This window comes from Sciurus carolinensis, chromosome 1 (assembly GCF_902686445.1).
Source record: "Sciurus carolinensis chromosome 1, mSciCar1.2, whole genome shotgun sequence".
NCBI classification, from domain to species: Eukaryota; Metazoa; Chordata; class Mammalia; order Rodentia; family Sciuridae; genus Sciurus; species Sciurus carolinensis.
The window spans coordinates 91,954,788-91,974,690 of NC_062213.1; the positions used below are offsets into that span (position 1 = coordinate 91,954,788).

Consider the following 19,903-nt stretch of genomic DNA (forward strand, 5'->3'; position numbering starts at 1 on the left):
AAATAGTTGTAGAGTCACATTGTGGAATACTACACAGCAATGAAAACAGTTGAACTACTTACATGCAAAAACATGTATAAATATCACAGAAATAGTGTTCAATGAATAAAGGCAGATGTAAAATAATATTTATCATTAATTTTTCAGTAATGTGAGGTTCTAAAATGGAATCAAAACTAATTTTTGCCCGGCACAGTGGTGCATGACTCCAATCCCAGTGGCTAGGGAGGCTGAGGCAGGAAGATCGCGAGTTCAGAGCCAGCCTCAGCAAAAGCGAGGCACTGAGGAACTCACTGCGATCCTATCTCTAAATAAAATACAAAATAGGACTAGGGATGTAACTCAGAGTTCAAGTACTCCTGAGTTCCATCCTCAGCACCAAAAAAAAAAAAAAAGAAAGAAAAGAAAACAACTAATCTAGGGTGGTAGAGACCAGAATATTGGTGTCCTTTAAAAGGTTACTGAATGGAAAGGGCAGCCATGAGGGAGACTTCTGAGTGCTTAAAATATTGTTTATAGGAGTAGTGGATCTGGATGGGGTTGTGGTTCAGTAGGTACAGTGCTTGCCTAGAGCATGTGAGACTGGATTTGACTCTCAACACCACATAAAAAAGTAAAAATAAACTTATGTCCATCTACAACTAAAAATATCTTAAAAAAAAAAAAAAATATATATATATATATATATGGTAGTGGATCATGCTTGGGTTTCTTCCACAATGGAGATCCTAAAACAGAAGAGAAAACCAAAGTAGTATGTATCAGCATTGGAGTTTTAAAGATAAAACTCTATTTGGGGCGCGATACCAGGTACCAGGAGCCAGACACTAAGAAGGGTAAAACAAGACAGGGTGAAAAGCCAATAAGGTGATGTCATCAGCCTTGCCACCAGTATGGAAAACTGGGTTCTGACTCGCTGGGAGCTTCTGATCCTCCATACTGATTGTGCCTCTGAATTATCTACCTGAGAGATGAGAGAGCACATGCTCATGACCTCCCAACCGGTAATAGTCAAGGATTGTCCAGGGGCTGTTACCTCCCGACACCTGCATTCTGAACGTTCACATGTGCCAAGTGGCTTCTCTCAGGTGTCCCAATCACAGGGCAAGAAGCGTCTTGGGGCAAAGGCGCAGAGGATGTGCAAAGCCGCTGAAGTGAGCCTCTGCCACAGCGGCTTCAGTAGGGATGGTACAGAGGAGTCTGCCACTACCATGTTGTGTTGAGGGATCTATGTCTATGTGTGCATAACTAACGCTCGCGCGCGCACACACTCACACACTAAAAATTTAAAAATAAAAAATAAAAAATCGATCTTTTCTTTCCCTAAGAAAGCCTGAATCCTTCACAGCCTTGCAGCCTTGGTTAACTGTTTAGCTCACCGCGCCACCTAGTGGTGAAATGTAAGCATTCACAAGTGTCAGCAGGTGTTTAAAGAGAAAATTTGCTGTTTCACTCTTCCAAATTGAAATTCTGGTGCCTTATGTACGATGCTCACCTGGAATTACAGTTGTTTTTCTGTTGGGAACATTTTCTTAACCCACTTCTTTAAGATGAACAGGAAAACTCAGTTTGGTACTTTTAACTATATTGGTGTGGGGAGCTTTTTAGGTGAGACTGTGCTGTAAATGCAGGATTTTATCTGCCTGTGGGCTACTTCCCCCATATTTTGTCCCAAAGTTAAGGTCTCCCTTCAGTAAGATTTGCAAACTGCATTTGTAATCCAACAAGCCTAGTTCCTCCAGTCTTCTGGGGATCAATCTGTTCTTAAATCTCCAAACTAAAGTATCTATGACAAAATACACCAAGTGAATTCCATTAAGCAAGCTAATTCCATTATTTTAAAGCCATGATTAATTTCTAGCTTTCCAAATTTTGTTTTATTAAAAGTAAATTTATTGTGATAAATTATTTTACATAAAATATTTTATATAATTTTTATATAAAAATTACATAGTAAAAAACTGATGCATCAAATATTGAATATGAAGGTTTTGCATGTTTTCTTTTGTAGCCATCGTATCCATAAAATGTAATTTTATTAGGTTGAATATGTCATTGTGTCCACTATAACATGTACTCTCTATTGGTTTTTGCTGGTACTCATATTTATTTAAAACGTTAGATAAAACAAAAATGGTTTGTGAACTCATTGTTGCATTTCTGATCAGATACACTCTAATTGCCCTTTATCCTGAATTGAATTATAATATTACTTCTTTGGTTCTCCAACAGACTTTGCAGACTGTGTACTAACTATGCACTCTGGACTGAGAAAGAGCACAGAACACAATTAAATGTTCTCTGTTTTATACACTACTGTCACTTACAAATATATGTACACTGATTGCTTTTCAGGCTTAATGGTTTTAATTCCTTTCTTTTGCCTTATGAATTCTTAATAATATCAAAACATTTAGTACAATGCTGAATAGAAATGACAAACACAGATGCTCTTGCTTTGTTCCCAATCTTGGAAGCATAAAATATCAACATTCATATCACTTAGTTGTAGTTTTTTGTTGTCCTTTATCAAACAAGGACATTCCCTTCAATGCCTAATTTACTGAGAGCTCTTCTCATGAACAGACTTTGAATATTTCAAATATTTTACTTCTATCTGTTGAGATAAACATATGACTATTCTCCTGTGGGCTGCTAATGTGATTAATTATACTTTTTGATTTTTAGATATTAAACCAATGTTTCTTTTCTAAGATAAACAGCACATGCCAGTGTAAAAGAGCTCTTATGTTACTGGGTTTTATTAAGTTTTGTTAAGAATTTCTGTATTTAAATTTATGAAGAATATTGGTCTGTAATTTTTTGGTTATAATATTATTGTAAGATATCAATGTGAGGAATAACCTGAGCCCATAAAGCAAATTGGAGACTGTTGCTATTTCTGTTTTTTCAAAGATCTTATGTAAAAATGTACTTTTTTCTCCTTTAAATATTTGATAGAATTAACTAAGCTTTCTGAACCTGGATAGTGCTTTAGTGGGAGGTATTTTTTTAATTATAGTGGTACTATTATTTTACTTTATATACTATATATTTAATACATATTGCTTTAATAGCAAATTACAAAGAAGCGCTTCAGATGTTCACTTTCTTCTTTTGTTTCAGTAAAGTTGTTTTCTTTAAGAATTTTCTTCATTTAATCTTTATTTTCAAATGTATTACCATGAAGAGTATCTTATCCTTTTAATAATAGCATGTAATTAATATCTTTGCTCTTACTATTAATACTGATATTTTGATGAATTTTCCACTCTTTTTTTTTTAAGGCACTAGGAATTCAACCCAGGATTTTGGGTGATTTTTAAGTACTGGGAATACAACCCAGGGTTGCTTTACCACTGAGCTATATTTCCATTTATTTATTTGAGAAAGGGTCTCACTAAGTTTCCCAGGCTGGCCTGGAACTTGCAATCCTCCTGCCTCAGCCTCCCCAGTAGCTGATAATACAGGCTTGTGCTACTGTGCCCAGCTTCCTGATCATTCTTGGTAGGGAAACATCAATTTTATTAATTTTTTAAGGTGCTGTTTAATTTTCAAATATTCTAAATATTTTCTAGATGTCTTACTGATATTGATCCCAAATTCATTTACATTGTGATCAGAGAACATACTCAGTGACCTCAGTCCTTCCATATTAATTGAAACTACTTTTACAACCCAACATGTGTCCACAAAGAATGTTCTGTATGTGTTGGAAGAAAACATGTATTCAGAATTTGGTCAGATATAATGTCTAATAGGTGCCTATTGGGTTATACTGGTTGATATTATTGTGTGAATCTTCTCTATCCTCATTGATTTTATTTACCTATTCTGTCAATTGCTGAGAGAAAGTATGTTTAAAAACCCTCCAGCCATGATTTTGATTTAATCATGTCTCCCATTGTTTCTATCATTCTTTTCATTATGCATTTTAAAATTTTGTTATTAGATTCATTAACATTTAGGATTTTTATGTCTTCTATATGAATTGCTTTATCATTACAAAAATTCTACTCATTTACTATTGCCAGTTCTTTCCAGTCTTCCTTGTACTTCTGAGTTTACAACTTGTACCCTCGTTACCCTGAAGGGCTCCCTTGAGCAGTTCTTTGCTCCTTTCTGCACTGGGGATTGAACCCGGGCCTCACATATGCTGGACAAGCAGGCTACTCTGAAGTGTGCCCAGACCTTTTTTATTGGGGGCAGGTCTGGGTAAGTTGCTCAGGTGGCCTTACACTTGCAGATGCCCCTCCTCAGTCCCTCAGGTACTAGGTCCTGGGCACCCTGTACCATTTTTCAGTAAGTCTGCTGGCAACAAATCCCCTCAGCTTTCCTTCATCACAAAATGTCTTTATTTCACTTTATTTTTAAAAGATACTTTGATGGATGTGTAATTCTAATAGACGGGTTGCTTCTCTTTGTTGGGTCTCAGCATTTTAAAGCTTTCATCACCTCCATTACATGCTGGCCTTCATTTCTGATGAAAAGCCAACAGCAAGTCCTCCCATTGTCCCCAAGGATGTGCTCTGTCTTCACGGCTGCTTCTAGGGTTTTCCTTTGTCTTTGGTTTCCAGCAGTTTGACTTTGATATACTTTTCTTTGTATTTATTCTGCTTGGGATTCACTAGAATTTGGAGGTCTTTTTGAGTGGCTGGGGGGAGTTGTGTGCTTGCTATTAGTTTTGTGTGTGGGGTGCTGGGAGGACCTGGGGCCTCCTGCATACTGGGCCAGGGCTCCGTTCTGCTGAGATATCTCCCGTCCCGCACTACAATTTTTGAATTGATAGTTTTCATCAACTTTGGGCAAATTTTAGTCATTATTTTATAAATATATTATTTCTGGTTGGACACAGTGGCACATATTCTAATCCCAGCAGACAGGAGGCTGAGGAGGCTAAGGAGGCTGAGGCACGAGGATCATGGGTTCAAAGTCAACTTCAGTAATTTAGCGAGACCCCCATCTCAGATAAAACAATGAAAATCAAGTGTAAGGCTGGACATGTAGCTCAGTGGTAAAGCACCCCTGGATTAAATATCCAGTAAAATTATTATAAAACCTTATAGATGCTGTATTGAGCTATTTTAATCTCTCAGCCTTTTTTTCTCTGTCTCTATTAGACAATTTCTATTGACATTTTCTCACAGTGTTTCTTCTGTTGTTAAGGTCATTTGCTATGTTTTTGCTTTGCTTTTTAAATTCATTTTATAAGGTTTTTTAATTTCCTTTCATTTTTGAGATTTCCCCATATATACCCATTTGTTTCATCCTTTGTTTATAAATTTCCAAATACATTTTTAATACTTTTAAAATAATTTTCTGCTGGTTCTAATGTCTGGGTTGTCCAGGGCATTTTTATTTGTTAATTTTATATGGGTCTCATTTTCCACATATGTTTTATAAATATTTTCTGGTGTACTGAACATCACACACCAGTGATATGCAATGTAGATGCTATGCAATTCAGGATGGAATTACAACCCAATCAACCCATCATAGTTGAAATCATCTTAAGCCAAGAATGCGTTCAGTACACCAAACCCACTGAATCTCACAGTTTAGCAGCACAGCACACTGCAGAGTTTGGGCTGCTCACCCTGTGGCCACATGGCTGGCTGGGAACTGGCCCACAGCGGCTGCCCAGCATCTAGAGAGAGCACTGTGCTGCATGTCACTAGCCTGGGAAAAGATCAAAGTTCAAAGTGAAGCTCCTTCAATATGTACCATTTTCACACCATTGTAAAGTTGAAAAATCGTAAGTCAAACCCGGTGAATCAGGGCCTTCCCCATGTAGATGAGAGTGGAGACTGAGTCACGCAACTCTTCTGCTTTGTTTTCTTAGCAAACCTGTCCAGTCACTTTGCTATGTGTCATTGCTCAAGTGGGAAGGTGATCGATTTCAGTAAATATCTGGTTAATCTTGGACAAGGAAGCGAAGTTTAAGATCGGACTCACCACTGGTTAGCCGTTCCTCCCACAGCCACAGCTGTTCCTGCCCAAGTGTGTGATTTCGTGGAGTTTTCCATGTGTGACCCTGGAGCCTGGTATGGGTTAGCACTCAGTCTCACATTCTGAATCAGTAGCAGAAGAGCCCTTCATTTCCAAGCACCACAAGAATAAATAAGAGTAGAGAGTGTTTTCTACTTTTTAGCCCCACCACACTGTTCTTCTAAGAATTAGTAAGTGAAGTACATTTTTGGGAGTAGGGGTACAGAGACTGAACACAAGGGTGCCGAACCACTGAGCCACATCCACAGTTCTTTTTATTTTTTATTTTAGACAGGGACTCAACAAGAAGCTTAAGGCCTCGCTAAGTTGCTCAGGCTTGTGTCAAACTTGGAATTCTTCTGCCTCAGCCTCTGGAGCCACTGAGGTTACAGGCATGCACCACCATGTTTGGCTAAGTCAAGTACATTTTTGCTCCATTTGGAAGGTCTGGACTCCATTCTCCCTGTGCTGCCACCAATATTGCCAGTACCTCTCTGTCAGTTTCTGGCAAGCTCTCTCCTCCACCTTAGCCTCCAGAATCTGTCACTTCTTAATGACCTCCTTCTCTGATCTTTGCATCAATCACTCTTCATTGTTTCACAGACAAGTTTGAGTTTTATAACATCTAAAGAGACTTTTTTTTTTTTGACATTGCCATTAGAGTGAATCTCTTCCAGCTTTTTCACATCTTTGTAGGAAAAGTTTTGTGTTTAAATTGCAATCATGTTGTAAAGAAAATTATAGTTTCCTTATTTTGCCTATGACTGACCTGGCTTTCCTTATAATTATCTCCTATTGGGTAGCAAGGGTGTTTTGAAGTGTAGTTGTGTTTAAAACTCCAGAATCTACGATTCTGTTTTTCTGTCAGGAGCCAAGGAGCTCCTACTACACAAACAAAACACAGCTGGTGCACGTTCTCTGGGGTTCTGTTTGGCTCAGATTGGAAGATCTCCAACCACACTCCTTCAGAAGCAAACACAGACACAACTAAAGAGCAAATGAAAACACAAAGGAGCTGAGCCTGGAGCTGTTACAGCAGAGGAGAGATGGGGACAGCAACAGGGGCACCAGAGACTCAGGCTTCAGGGGCATAGAGTTCAAGACATAAAGGTAGAACACTAAGGAAAGAAAAGCAGAAAATAGAGCAGCCAGCAGCTGAGAGTTTCAGGGAGCCAGTCTGGAGGTGCAAAATGAAAAGAAGGCCTGGATGCCCTCAATCAAGTCCCCTAGGAGATCTGCTAGAGACAAAGTCATCCCTGAAACAGCAAGGAAGGGAGAGCTAAGTCCTAAACCATTGTGCTGAACCTAAACCTGTGAAGAGGCAAGAAGACAAGAGCAAATCCTCTTCTGAGAAAATATTTCCCAAAGTAGGCCCAATGACTTTACCTAAATAAAAACCATTATGATCTCCCATCCTAAATTCCATGTGGAATCTGAAAGGGCCCAAAATAGTCAATGTTGAGTGCAGTGACTGAGGATGGGAGAGCAGTTACTGAGATCAGGGGTGTCTGATGCCTTCATGACTGTGGCATGCCCGGTTCCTGGGAGTGTTTCTGTGCAAGGGCACAGGATGCTTAGCTGCTGTAGCAATGCCCTGAATGAGGAGGCTCTGTGCAAAAGTCCTATCAGTTCTAACCTTGATCTCAGACACACAACTCCCGGGAAGAAAGGAACTCTTATGCAAGACAACCACAACATTTCACTGGGTCTGCTTCTCCGGTTCCTGCCTGCCTTATAGCAACTTTTAACAATGAACTTTCTTGAGAGCTACACAAAGCTCCTAACATTGCACTTGGCAACTGTGGATTGAACTATGGAAAACCTACATAGGATGTCCTAGTTTCCATAACTTTCCTGAATACAAAGAATAATGGTTGCACAGTCTCTAACTTGATAATGAGACATATATAAATAAAGATTGCTGGTGTAACTCTTTAGACCTGCATCTCCATCAGCGAGCAGGCTCCACCTGATCCCAGCTTAATCTTCAAGATCTATGTCTGACAATATTTATTTTCCAATTCCCCTTTGCCCCTCGCGAGAGTTTGGTCGCTCTGGTCAAAACAATCTAAAGAAAGAAAAACAAAGCTGGAAGCCTCATACTCCTTGATTTCAAACATTGCAGAACTAAAGACAGAGTGGACTGGCATAACAACAGACATAAAGATGAATAGAACCACAAAACAGTCCAGAAGTAAATCCTTGCATACGTGGTCAAATAATCCTTGACAAGACTATCCAATGAGGAACAGATAATCACTTCAACAAATGGTGCTAGGTTAACTGGATACCCACAGGCAAGAGAAAGAAGCTGAACCCTTACTGTATAGCATATGTAAAAAGTCACTCAAAATGTTCACATACCAAAATATAAGACCTAAAACTACAAAATTCCTAGAAGAAAAAATGGGGAGAAAGTTTTGGGTTATTGATTTGGATATGATTGATTTGGATATGAATCTAAATGTACACAAATAGCCTAAAAACATATAAGAACTGTTATAAGCTTGGCTCTATGGGCAATGATCAAACAGACTCCATTTTACCCTGAGACTTCATGCTGTGTGGGAAATCCTTCTCCCATGGGAACACCCCACCTCTGTACCCATCAACAGTTGCTTAGAATAGCATGTTTGTCAACACAAAAGGCAATTCTTATATAATGTAAAATTGTTCTCTTTTTAGTTCCTATTTTTCTTGGACAATGTACCCTGTCAGAGAATTATTGTCTAGATGTTAGTAACCATCCTTTAACTTGTACCCAGCTAAGGTGGTTCTGACCCACTTCCCCTTCTGTTTATAATTTTAGATCTCATGATGTTAGCTTGTAGTTTTAAATCACAGCAAAAATCACTTATGATTAATGCACTGATATGCTTTACTTATGGTATAAAAACCCCTGCAGCCCTAGGCTAAGAGCTGTCCTCCCAAGCACCATTTTGGGGACATTGTGTGAGACAGTCACCCACCAATAAAGACTCTCAAATTTGAACTTCTCAGTGGTGATCAATCTATTCTTAAGTTGCACCACAACAAAAAGGTGTTCCACATCACTAATCAAAAAATGCAAATTAGAGAATCAGCCTCTATGTCAGACAATCCCTGTGTTTCTCCTTGGCTTGCAAAGCAATAAAAGTTATTTTTCCTTTTTCTCAAAACTGTGTCCTCATTATTGCATTAGCATCAGGGACAAGGAGAGAGCTTTTGGTGACAAACTTAACTCCCCAGACGGGACCCAAGAACAGCTGTGCTCCAACATTGTTGGGCAGGCCTGGGTCTCCAAGGAACCCCACATCTGTGCTGAGGATACAATGTGGCTGATGAACTTGTTCAGAGTCAAATGCAGGATAATTAGGAGACAGGTGTTTGCCTTGGGTTGAACCAGAGTAACTGTTCTTTTGAGTTAAGGGAGGGACTGAGGGGCTGTCACAGCAGCTGCTGAAGCTTCTTTTGCTTCAGGGAACTCCCTGCTTCTCTCACTGAGTGATACAGGTCATTCCATTATGGCCCACTGTGAGATAAATTAAAATGAACCCTGAAAAGTCACGACACCCTGGGCCATCTTGTAAGTTCCATGGTGTGCACACTGAGACCCTTGATTACACACATCTGGTTCTTATTTGTGGGAACATCTGGTCCCTCTTTCTGGTGACATCTGTGGTGCCACTGGTGTAAGAGTCATGGTTAACCAGGACCAATAGCCTTAGCAGCTTCTCTCCTGAATTGAACATATTCTACTAACTTCAGACTTTGCCCTTTCATCATACTCAAATTTCTAGAAAATCCATGACCAAAATTTATTCCACGTCTTATTATAACTTATAAATCTCTCTTGGGTTTTAAGTTACAACTCTTTCCTAGATTCAATGTAGATGAAGTTACTTTCTCTACTTTGGGTTTAATTCAATCAAATGAGTTGTGAAGTATTTCACGCTACCATTTTCCCGGAAGTTCACTGAGATTTCTTACATGTTTCTTTTCTTATCATTTTTAGGCTGCCTGGTTGCCTTTTTCTCGCCTGCCTTAGAAAATACAGAGATAAATGAACTTATGCACAAATAACATGGTTGTGATTGTCAGAAATATGCTTTGCATTAACAAAGCAAGTAGGCCATGTAGGTCACTAGAATGAGGAAAACAAGGACCAGAAGGTAGATGTTTCATAAACCACAGCCGTCAATCGTTCTTGATGTTCAGATGACATCCTGGATCTTTTAGCATTCAGTTTGGCTGCATTAAACTAACAATGTCTTCTAAAAGATGTAGTTATTTTCATCACTCTTTGGAAGACTAGAAGTAGGCAAGAAAGAGTTGTTTAGGGCATTCCATTATCTCCAGAACTTGGTTTTCAGTTTATTCTTTTGTTTGGGGGAGTTTTTATTTATTTCATTTTTTACTCTGCTGTGTTTTGTTTCAGATTTTACCATGCTTGGTCCTCATTCTGAAGGTCTTCCCATGCTTGGAGATGGTTGCCAGAGTTCCTTCTAAGAAAGTGCCCTTCCAGCCAACAATAAGGAGAAAAAGAAGTGCTGAGCATACCCACCTCCAATGACTTCATATGCACTTTGCAGGAGTTATACACTCCATGGGTCAGACTGCAGTCACATGACCACAACTAGCTGAAAGACTGACTTTCTTTGATCAAGGAAGCTGAGAAGTGTAGTTTTATTCTGCCAAGCTAACAAATAACTTGGGGTTGGAGGATTTATCCTAGAGCAAGTGGAAAACAGATTCTGAGAGACAATCAGTTTTCCCAGCCATATGAGCCCATTTTTCCAAACCATCTATCCATTTCAGTATATATATACCCATTTGCTACTGGTTTAACATTAATGAATAATTTGAAAATAATAGCTTAAAGACCTATGAATATTTCTTTTTTAGGACCCTTTATCTTCATACTGGGGTCATACCTGTTTTAAATATTTTTCTGTCTAAAATATGCACACATTAAATGCACTTATAAATGTATACATATTAAAACATAAAATTTTGTTGTTCAAAATATTTTAAATTAATTGTATGGGTGTTTTAGAGTCTAAGCATTTCTTTAGATAACTTAAGATCTACCCCTTTATTTTTTTCCATAACACCAGATACCTGCACCCCTAGACCAGGTCTGATTGTGTTACATAAAGTCACTTTTCCCAATTCTTATGGCAGGTTGATATAATCATCTTATTTAAGAGATAGTAAGACACAGGCCTATGAACCTCACAAAATTTACTGAAGAACTTTCCTCAGAACATTGTTCACTGCATCAGACAGTATCTCCTTTAGAGAAACTGATGGGAGGAATTTCCCTGTGACTTCAGGACCAGAAAGCTGCTTTTCTCTTCAACAACGTGTTTTGTGTTTATCCTAGAATATGTGACTGAACTTGTCTGAATCATCTCATTGTCCTCTAATAATTTGTGATCCACCTGTAATCAGTGTATAGAGGTTCATGACCCTGTTTAAAAAAAGTCTTTCTTTTTATTTGATTGACCATATATTCCTGAACTCTATTCTTATAGTATCACTGATGTGTTTTTAGTATTATGTGTATGTTTTGCAAGTAAATTGAATTTATTCTTAGAACTATAAGTTAAGGTGAATTTAAGCATGGGTTCGTAAGTTGTTTTATCACTTCAGGGACTAAAGACTTCAAATGTTTAAAAAAGACGCTGAAACTTTGTTATAATCTCTACTGCCACTGCATGTTAAAATAAAGAGATTTGTCCCACTCTGTAACCTTCAATAATTTTAAAAACTGTGACATTTTCATCCAAAGAGTTTTAATGTTGCAAATATTTTTATTTTGTATTTAGAAATCTAAGTTTTATGCATGTTATACCTGTTATTCATATTTATGATTTTTTCCCTAAGAAGGTACCCATGGTAAAAATCATTATCCCAGTTCATTCTCTATTCTATAGAGCATGATTATTTTTCAATTTTTGTTGCATTGTGTTCTGTCTTTGGAATACTGTGTGAAGATTAGTGAGTTAATTATTCTTCTCTATTTTTAAATCATTAATATCCTTTGGTCTGATCAGGCTTCCTTTATTGATAAAACTACTTGATTGATTCCAATTTTTTCTTTTCCCCACCTTCTAACACATTAATGTATCATCCTTTTATTATTATATGTTTTTCTAAAATGTAGTGCTGTTTTTTGTATACAAATTTAGCTGCAACAAAAGGTAGTATACCATGTGTTTCATGCATAATGCATTTCATTCCACACTCTCCTTAAAGAATTTCCCATATCACTCAATATTTAGCAGTTTCTACCTTCTGCATAGGATTCCAGAGTGTGCAGCCACCTATGGGGTTAAACATTTTGGGTGCTTTCAACTCCTTGGTACTATTAGATTGCTATGATAAACATTGATATGTTCTTTCATGGACATGTGTAAACATTTCTTGGCAGATATGTTCAGAAGTGGAACTTCAAAGTCACCATATACACACTTAGATAAGACACGGGCACAAGCTTTCAAGAATCATTTAACCACCAACAGTGCATGAGGATTCTCACCTGTCCCCCATCCCTGCAAGCATCAGGCTTCTCCAGGTTTCTGATCTTGCCAATTTGGTAATGCAAAATGATACCTACTTATTACTTGTATTTCACTAATAAAGAGTTAGAATAACATTTATATGCTTATTAGCTTTTTGGTTTATCATTTGTGAGTTGTTTGTTTACATATTTTGTTCATTTTGTAATTTTTTTAGGTCTTGCCCCTTTTCCTCATTAATTTGGAAGTATTTATGTTGTACATGTATATAATGTAATGTATACATATAATATATATTTATATACATATATTCAAATACAAATAAATCACATGTGTGTATATGTATCCATTTCATTTTTATAATTCCAAATCCTTTACTCAGATGTCCACTTATTAATATTGCTAGGTGTGTCCTTTGTTGTTGCAATGATCTGTGAAATCTTCCCTTATTTACAAAGCCAAGTACTATAACTATCCAGACAAACATCTGTTATTTTTTTCCTTCAAAGAAATCTCTTAATCCCAGTGAAAAGTGTAGAGCAAAATTAAAAACTAATCAATCAATAGATTAGAAAAACAAATCAAATACTAACATACACTCTCTTATTACTATTCAAAACAATTTCCTTTTTTTTAATCACCTTTCAACTTAATTTGCTTTTCCATCAGATATTCAGGAGCTGGATCAAGGAGGAATGGAGCACAATGCCCAACTCCTTATATGTTTTCACAAATACAGATGTTTAATCCTCACTTACTTCCCCACTTCCCAAGGCTACCTGGTAATTTTGACAAAGTCACCAACTCCTTCCAATTGTGAAATTTTATATGTGAGGAATGGCAAACCTGCTTCACATTTTATAGATGCACATTCCATCCTTTCATCTCTTTACAAGAAACTTCTGTTCCCTAAACATGAACCCACTGTAGCCAAAGAAGAGAACATGCTAAGGAAACCAACAAAAACATGTGATCAGTGAGAAGAAAGCTCTGCGCCATGTTGAGGTTCCTAAGGTCCAACAAGAGCAAGGAAGTAACAATGTTCAGAGATTTTTATAGAAAATGAGCTAATGAATAGAAAAGCTGATTGGGGGTGGGAAGACAACAAAAAAAATGTGAAATTTGACTCTGCATGATAAAATCAAAGCATAAAACATGAAACTAGCTTGGAGTTAGAGATTATTAACTATATGTTCAATATTTTCAAGCTACGTTTGCTTATAATACATTTTGGAACCACTCCCAAGTGAGTATGTTTGTCACATACATAGTAAAATCTGAATGTGTGATGAATAAATTCATGGATAAAGGAATGAATTAATTAATTTTTTCAGGAGGAAATCGATGGGAAAATATCTTTTATGTTGATTACTCAACTGTTGTTGTTGTGACACATCATGGTTTATTAAATTGATTGTGCAAGATTATCTGTTCAAACTTCCATAGATTTTTGCCTTTATTTAACTAAAGAAAACAATGAAGATCTAGAAACCTTCCAAAATCATTCACTCTCACAGCAGCATAACCACCACTTTGGTTTCCGGTCAGTCATATGACAGAAAATATATGGAGAGTCCAGAAGAGGGACTGATCCAGATCCCACAGTTAAAATTAAAATGGTATAAAGATAAGGATGATGTGTTTTTAAAAAGATAAGTAAAATAACTCAATTTTAAGGAATAACCAACCTCAGGAAAAGAGGAAAATAAAGAAGGAAGTAAACAGATGTTGCAACCAAACGTAGAGATCAGTTGAGTCTCCTGACATCTGTGTACATCAGGCCACAGGTTGTCAGTCACCAGCAAGAGGGCACCCAGCTTCAACAGCTAAAAAAATAAAGGCAATGTATTGACTGACATGGCTGGGAAGAACAGAGGTCTTTAAGGTCAGCATGGGCAGTTTAATCTGGACTTTCTGTGAGTCTGTTGGCTCTACCTTCTTGCCCATACGATTTTTTTTTAATAAATTCTTTTTTTTAATTTCTTTCTTTTTTTATTGTAAATAAATGGGATACATGTTGTTTCTCTATTTGTACATGGAGTCAAGGCATACCATTTGTGTAATCATAAATTTACATAGAGTAATGTTGTTTGATTCATTCTGTTATTTTTTTCCCTTCCCCCCACCCCTCCCACCCCCTTTTCCCTCTATACAGTCCTTCTTTCCTCCATTCTTACCACCCTCCTTATCCCTAACCCTAAAACTAACCCTAACCCTAACACTAACCCCTCCCACCCCCCGTTATATGTCCTCATCCGCTTATCAGTGAGATCATTCATCCTTTAGTTTTTTGAGATTGGCTTATCTCACTTAGCATGATGTTCTCCAATTTCCCCCTGCAAATGCCATAATTTTATCATTCTTCATGGTGGAGTAATGTTCCATTGTATATATATATGCCACAGTTTTTTAATCCATTCATCAACTGGAGTTGCCCATAGGATTTTATTCAGAGTTGCTTCTCTCATGGTGAAAAATAAATTAAGCTGTTCCCAGATTTGTACCCCACATGAAAACATCCAGATCAAGAGAGATCATCTCTTTCCCCTCACCAACAAACACAAGAATCAGCCTTCTTAAAGTGGGCCACTTTAAGACAGGTGCATAGCCTGACTCATCCCTCTGAGTCAAGGTAAGTAGGAACTATACAATGACCATCTTAAATTATAAATTTCCTGTCTATTCTTTAGCCTATCACATTGTCAAAGGTGAGTTCCTTGAATGCCTTCGGCAGATCTCTCAGTTCACAATGTAATTTAGCAACCAAAACCACATGGCTGCCACTAATTCGCTCTTTCCCATAATTTTTTACCTTTATTTCTTCTCTTATCACAACTTCATTTTCCAACTGTTTCCCCACCTTTTGGAACTACTCTTAGTGAATGTGTTTGCCATACAAATAGTGCAAGCTAAATATGTCATTCATTCATTTATTCTTTCAAAAGAACAAGCAAATGAATGAATGAGTGAATTTTTCAAAAGAAAATCCATGGTCAAAGGTCTTACATGCGCTGCCACCTGTACTTTCTGGATGTTCCCCTTGCCCTGGGTCCCCTCTTCTCAGCTCCCTTAGCAAAATAAGGTTAAGTCCCTTTCCCCAAAGTTACCTCAAGTATGTTACTCTACAAAGAAACTAAGAAAGAAACAATGAAAACAATAAACTGCAGAATCAAATTTGGTAGACAAAATATTCAAGCTGATGATCTTTTCTTCTTTCCATTACCTTCTACTCAATATACATCTGCTGCATAGCAAGTATAGACCAAGTGCCTAAGAACTGTTTGTTGAATTAATTTATACATTTTAAAGTAACTAAAGATAGTCATGGGTATATTGACTCACAGTATCATTTTGGGTCAGCAGTCTCCATTATTTATGTGTGTGTGTATGTGTGTGTGTGCGCACATGTAGGTATTATGAGTGGTAAGAGGCATAATATCTTTCTTTTCACAGCTTAGAGAAGAATCTATAGAACTAGGAAATCATAAAGTGTCCTGACAAAGTGAGAAGACTTTTAACAGAAAGAACTTCAAATACCTTCACTACAACCCAGTTGTGAAGAAGGGAGATAATTTTAAAACACTCCAAATTCTGCATAAATTCAATACAGATTTTTATTGAGAACACATTACATGAAGACAGGACACTTCACCAGGGATACAGATATTTAAAAGATATGACTTTTCTTTCAGCATTCTGAAAAGTTAAAAGGGGGGAAGGAAGCTATACAACTGCCACAGAAGATAGGGAGTGAGGGATGGTTAACAAAGTGCAATTGAACTGTGAGTGAGCTCCTGTAGAGAAGAAACTGCTTCCAACTGTGAATCAGGAAGGGCCTCTGGGGAAGTGACATCTGATGATCCATTTATATCTAATCAGGTGGAACTTTCTAGGACCCTATTCTATTCAGTATTAAAAATTTGAATTTTTAAAGTCCCAGAACTAATGTCTAAACAACAATCTCTTCCTGGTTACACTGAACATATATTGACAGCTGATTGTGAAGCAGAAATAAACAACAGAAAAAGTTTCAAAAGGAGAGTTGAAGGGACGTCATCACCATGAGGTACTCACGTGTGTGATGAGCACCTGGACAGCTGGGTTCTCACTTGTGAAGTACTGCAGGGAGTCACAGTGTGTCCTAAAGTGAACCAAATGAAAAGAGAGAGATAATACAACTTCAAAAAGTGGAGGTGAGAACTGAGGAGAAAAAGAGGAGGGGACTTAAAGGATAAGGAAAACTGAGAAGAAACCAAAAAATATGGAAAGACAGTGGGGAGTAGGGAAGAACAGAAAAGATGGATATAAAGAACGTACCAGTGCTTCCTAAGCCAAAATGCAAGTTCTGTCACAAGGGCCAGAGCCCTGATCACAGCCAAGAAGATTAAGCCCAGGGAACTGTGGTGCTCCGTAGATTCAAGTGGGCACCAAGAACATTATTTTAAATCCATCTTCTTTTATTAACCCGTCTATTCCCTACCTTATTGCCAACCAGGGCTTCCTTTGTTTGAGTGCCTGCCTCATCAATATTTCTTCTTTCTATTTTTTCCCGTTATTCCTCTTTAGAGATGAATCTTTAATCTAATCCTCAAAATCCTCCTGCATCCGTAGGTCCCTCATTTTTAACTATCCTTTTCCTTGGATTAATGTATTTGTCTTCCTTTTTAGGATCTGGAATTCTTTTAAATCCAAAATTTCTTAGCTTGCCCTCATGTTTGGCAAGAGGACCACCTCCCCCCATCTCCAGCCTGGGTCCCAGCTCTTACCACCCCAGTAGAGGATGAGGTCCTGCCCTCCTAGGCTGCTGTGCTTCACTCTGCAGGCCAGGCCAGCCGCCTCCCCAGCTGCCACATCCAGGGTTGCTCTGAGATACCACGTCTCATCAGCATTGGGCAGGATGTCACCTCTCTGAGTGCCCTGCTGCTCCTGCTCACCCCGCATCCACATCACCCACAAGTGCTTTGGGAAGATCCCAGAGACATGGCACATCAGCAGCAGACGGCCAGGTCCAGGACAGGGGCCACTGGACATGCCAGGCTTCAGGTCTTACTGTAAAGGACTGAAAGATATGCAGATAAGGACTCTAATATCCTCTTGAAGGTACACATCTCCATATTAGCTTAGATAGACATATCTTTCCCACTTCTGGGAATTTGTCAGCCATTATCCTATTCTCCCTCTTGTCTCCACCTTATCCTTAATTTCATTTTAGAATAGAAAATCCTTGTGGTGAGGGTGCAGGACTGACCTTGTCGCCAGAGATGAGCCTTCCCTGCATCAAAAAGTCCCAAGGGTTAGGTTTAGGGTTAGGGTTAAGGAGGGTGGCAAGAATGGAGGAAGGAAGGACTTTATAGAGGGAAAAGAGGGGTGGGAGTGGGGGAAAGGGAAAAAATAACAGAATGAATCAAACAACATTACCCTATGTAAATTTATTATTACCTTTACTCCACGTACAGAGAAACAACTCGTATCCCATTTGTTTACAATTAAAAAAAAAAGTCCCAAGGCAAAATGTGGGCAGGTGTCACTCAGTAGCATATATACCCTATGGGTGAAGCCTACGGGTGAAGGCTTGGTCATAACTAAGTAGTTTGCAGAAATACTGGACTTTTCTTCCACCCTCTGGAGATAGTAACCATGAATTGTTCTGGAAACTCAGGAAATGGGATCCTTAAAAAGCCACCTGCAGGAGGTTTATGAAGGCTTTCACAGAGTGCAACTCACAACCTGATATCATCTGCATTTCAAAGGGATCTGGGAGAAAGAAGTAATGAATTAGAGGAAAAAGACAAGAAAAAGGGAGAAAATGGAATGAGTGGAAGCAAAAGAAGATAGAAGCAGGAGGAAGTTTTGAGTGCTTTAGGTAATGGAAACGAGTTTGGTTTGATCATGGGTTTACAGATAGAGGGATTAATAGGAGTTAGAGATGGAGAAAAAAGAGAGATGAATAATATGAGATAGGGAGAAATTGTTCAAAGTGTTGGGGAGAAAGGACTTAGTCTAAGACCTGGGATTATGCTAAACTGGGGTGACAGAGAAGATGGAAGAGACTGAATGAAAGACCAAACTGAGGGTATTGATTGGAGGACAGGGAAAAGGATAGTCACAGAGTACCTCTAAGGAATGATAATAAAGCCAAACCCTGCAGTCAGTGAAACAGATCATAAGTAGCAGAAGATTAAAGTTTTTGAAAAATCAGAGTCTGGTTTATATAGCACCTGCTGAATGATTGCAAATATATGCTGGAGAGAGTAGAATAGGATTCAGAAGGGAGTAGGATGTTTCTAGAGAAATAAAAGACTTATTGAGATGCTCCCCAAACCCCTATACCTCACCACTCCCCACTGAAGAATCCTAACTCACATTGTAACCCTAATTAAGCAATGTGAACAGCCTCAACAACACTAATAAAATACATTCAGAAAAAAGTTTCCAGTTCAATGAAGTCCTTGTTGGTGAAGTTACCTCTGGACCAAGGAAACAGGAAATTGATAGTGCCAGAGCTGCTGTTCCAACTGTGGGTCTGCACCTCACCCAACCAATCTGAGCACAGGTCTTGAACCCAAGAATGGTTATAAAAGGATGAGATCTGGATGACACAGTAGGAGATAGGTTCTTCAAAATCTGCAGCATAATCACAGAGAGTGGAGGAGAAATGAGACATTGGAAAGGAGAAAATCGGGAAAGAAAGGTGCAAGAGTAGGGATACTCAGAATCTGTAGAAAAGGAAAGGCATGGGTACCTTAGCAGATATGTGCTTGCACAGAGTAATATGTTCTATCAACAACCTCCAGAAGAAAAGAGAGAACTGAAGTCAGGAAAACTCAGAATGGGATCAGCATGGCGCATTATTTGATGGGTATATAGAGGAAATTCACACACACACACACACACACAACTAGTCAGTTGCCCCTGTTCTTACCAACTTCACTGTCACCGCCTGGCGAGAGAGCAGCTAGCAAGGGAAGCAGCAGACACAGCATGGCACTTGCAGATGGAATTTCTTTCTCTCAGAGAAGTTGGCCTTTGATTTCTGTTCTTAACAAACCTACCTCACAGACCTCTCTTCTGACTTCTTTAATCAACCAACAGACAAATCCCTCCTGTCTGCAACAACAAAAATATCTACTTCCTCCCAAATACCTAAGCCTCCTACTCAACTTCTTATTTCCCCTCTGGTTCTGACTCCTCTCAGGTCTAGCTTCTGTCATTGTGTCCAACTTCCATCCTGTTCATCTTCCCCTATTTTAACTGTTACAGAACAAATCTTATCTGGCACTGAATACTTATCTTACCACCAGATCCTAGTTTTGTAGTGCTGGGTATTAAACACTCGTCCTTTAGAATTTTGTTATTTTGCCTACTTGACTTTTTGAGTTATTCCCCAACAAGTTCTTCCCATATCTCATCCC

The 19,903-nt window shown here is 38.3% G+C and overlaps 1 pseudogene; it reads right to left on the reverse strand.

Annotated features, from left to right (window-relative positions):
- The window catches only part of LOC124987202 (T-cell surface glycoprotein CD1a-like), a 34,625-nt pseudogene extending 15,151 nt beyond the window's left edge, over positions 1-19,474 (reverse strand).
- Between the last annotated feature and the right edge of the window lie 429 nt (positions 19,475-19,903).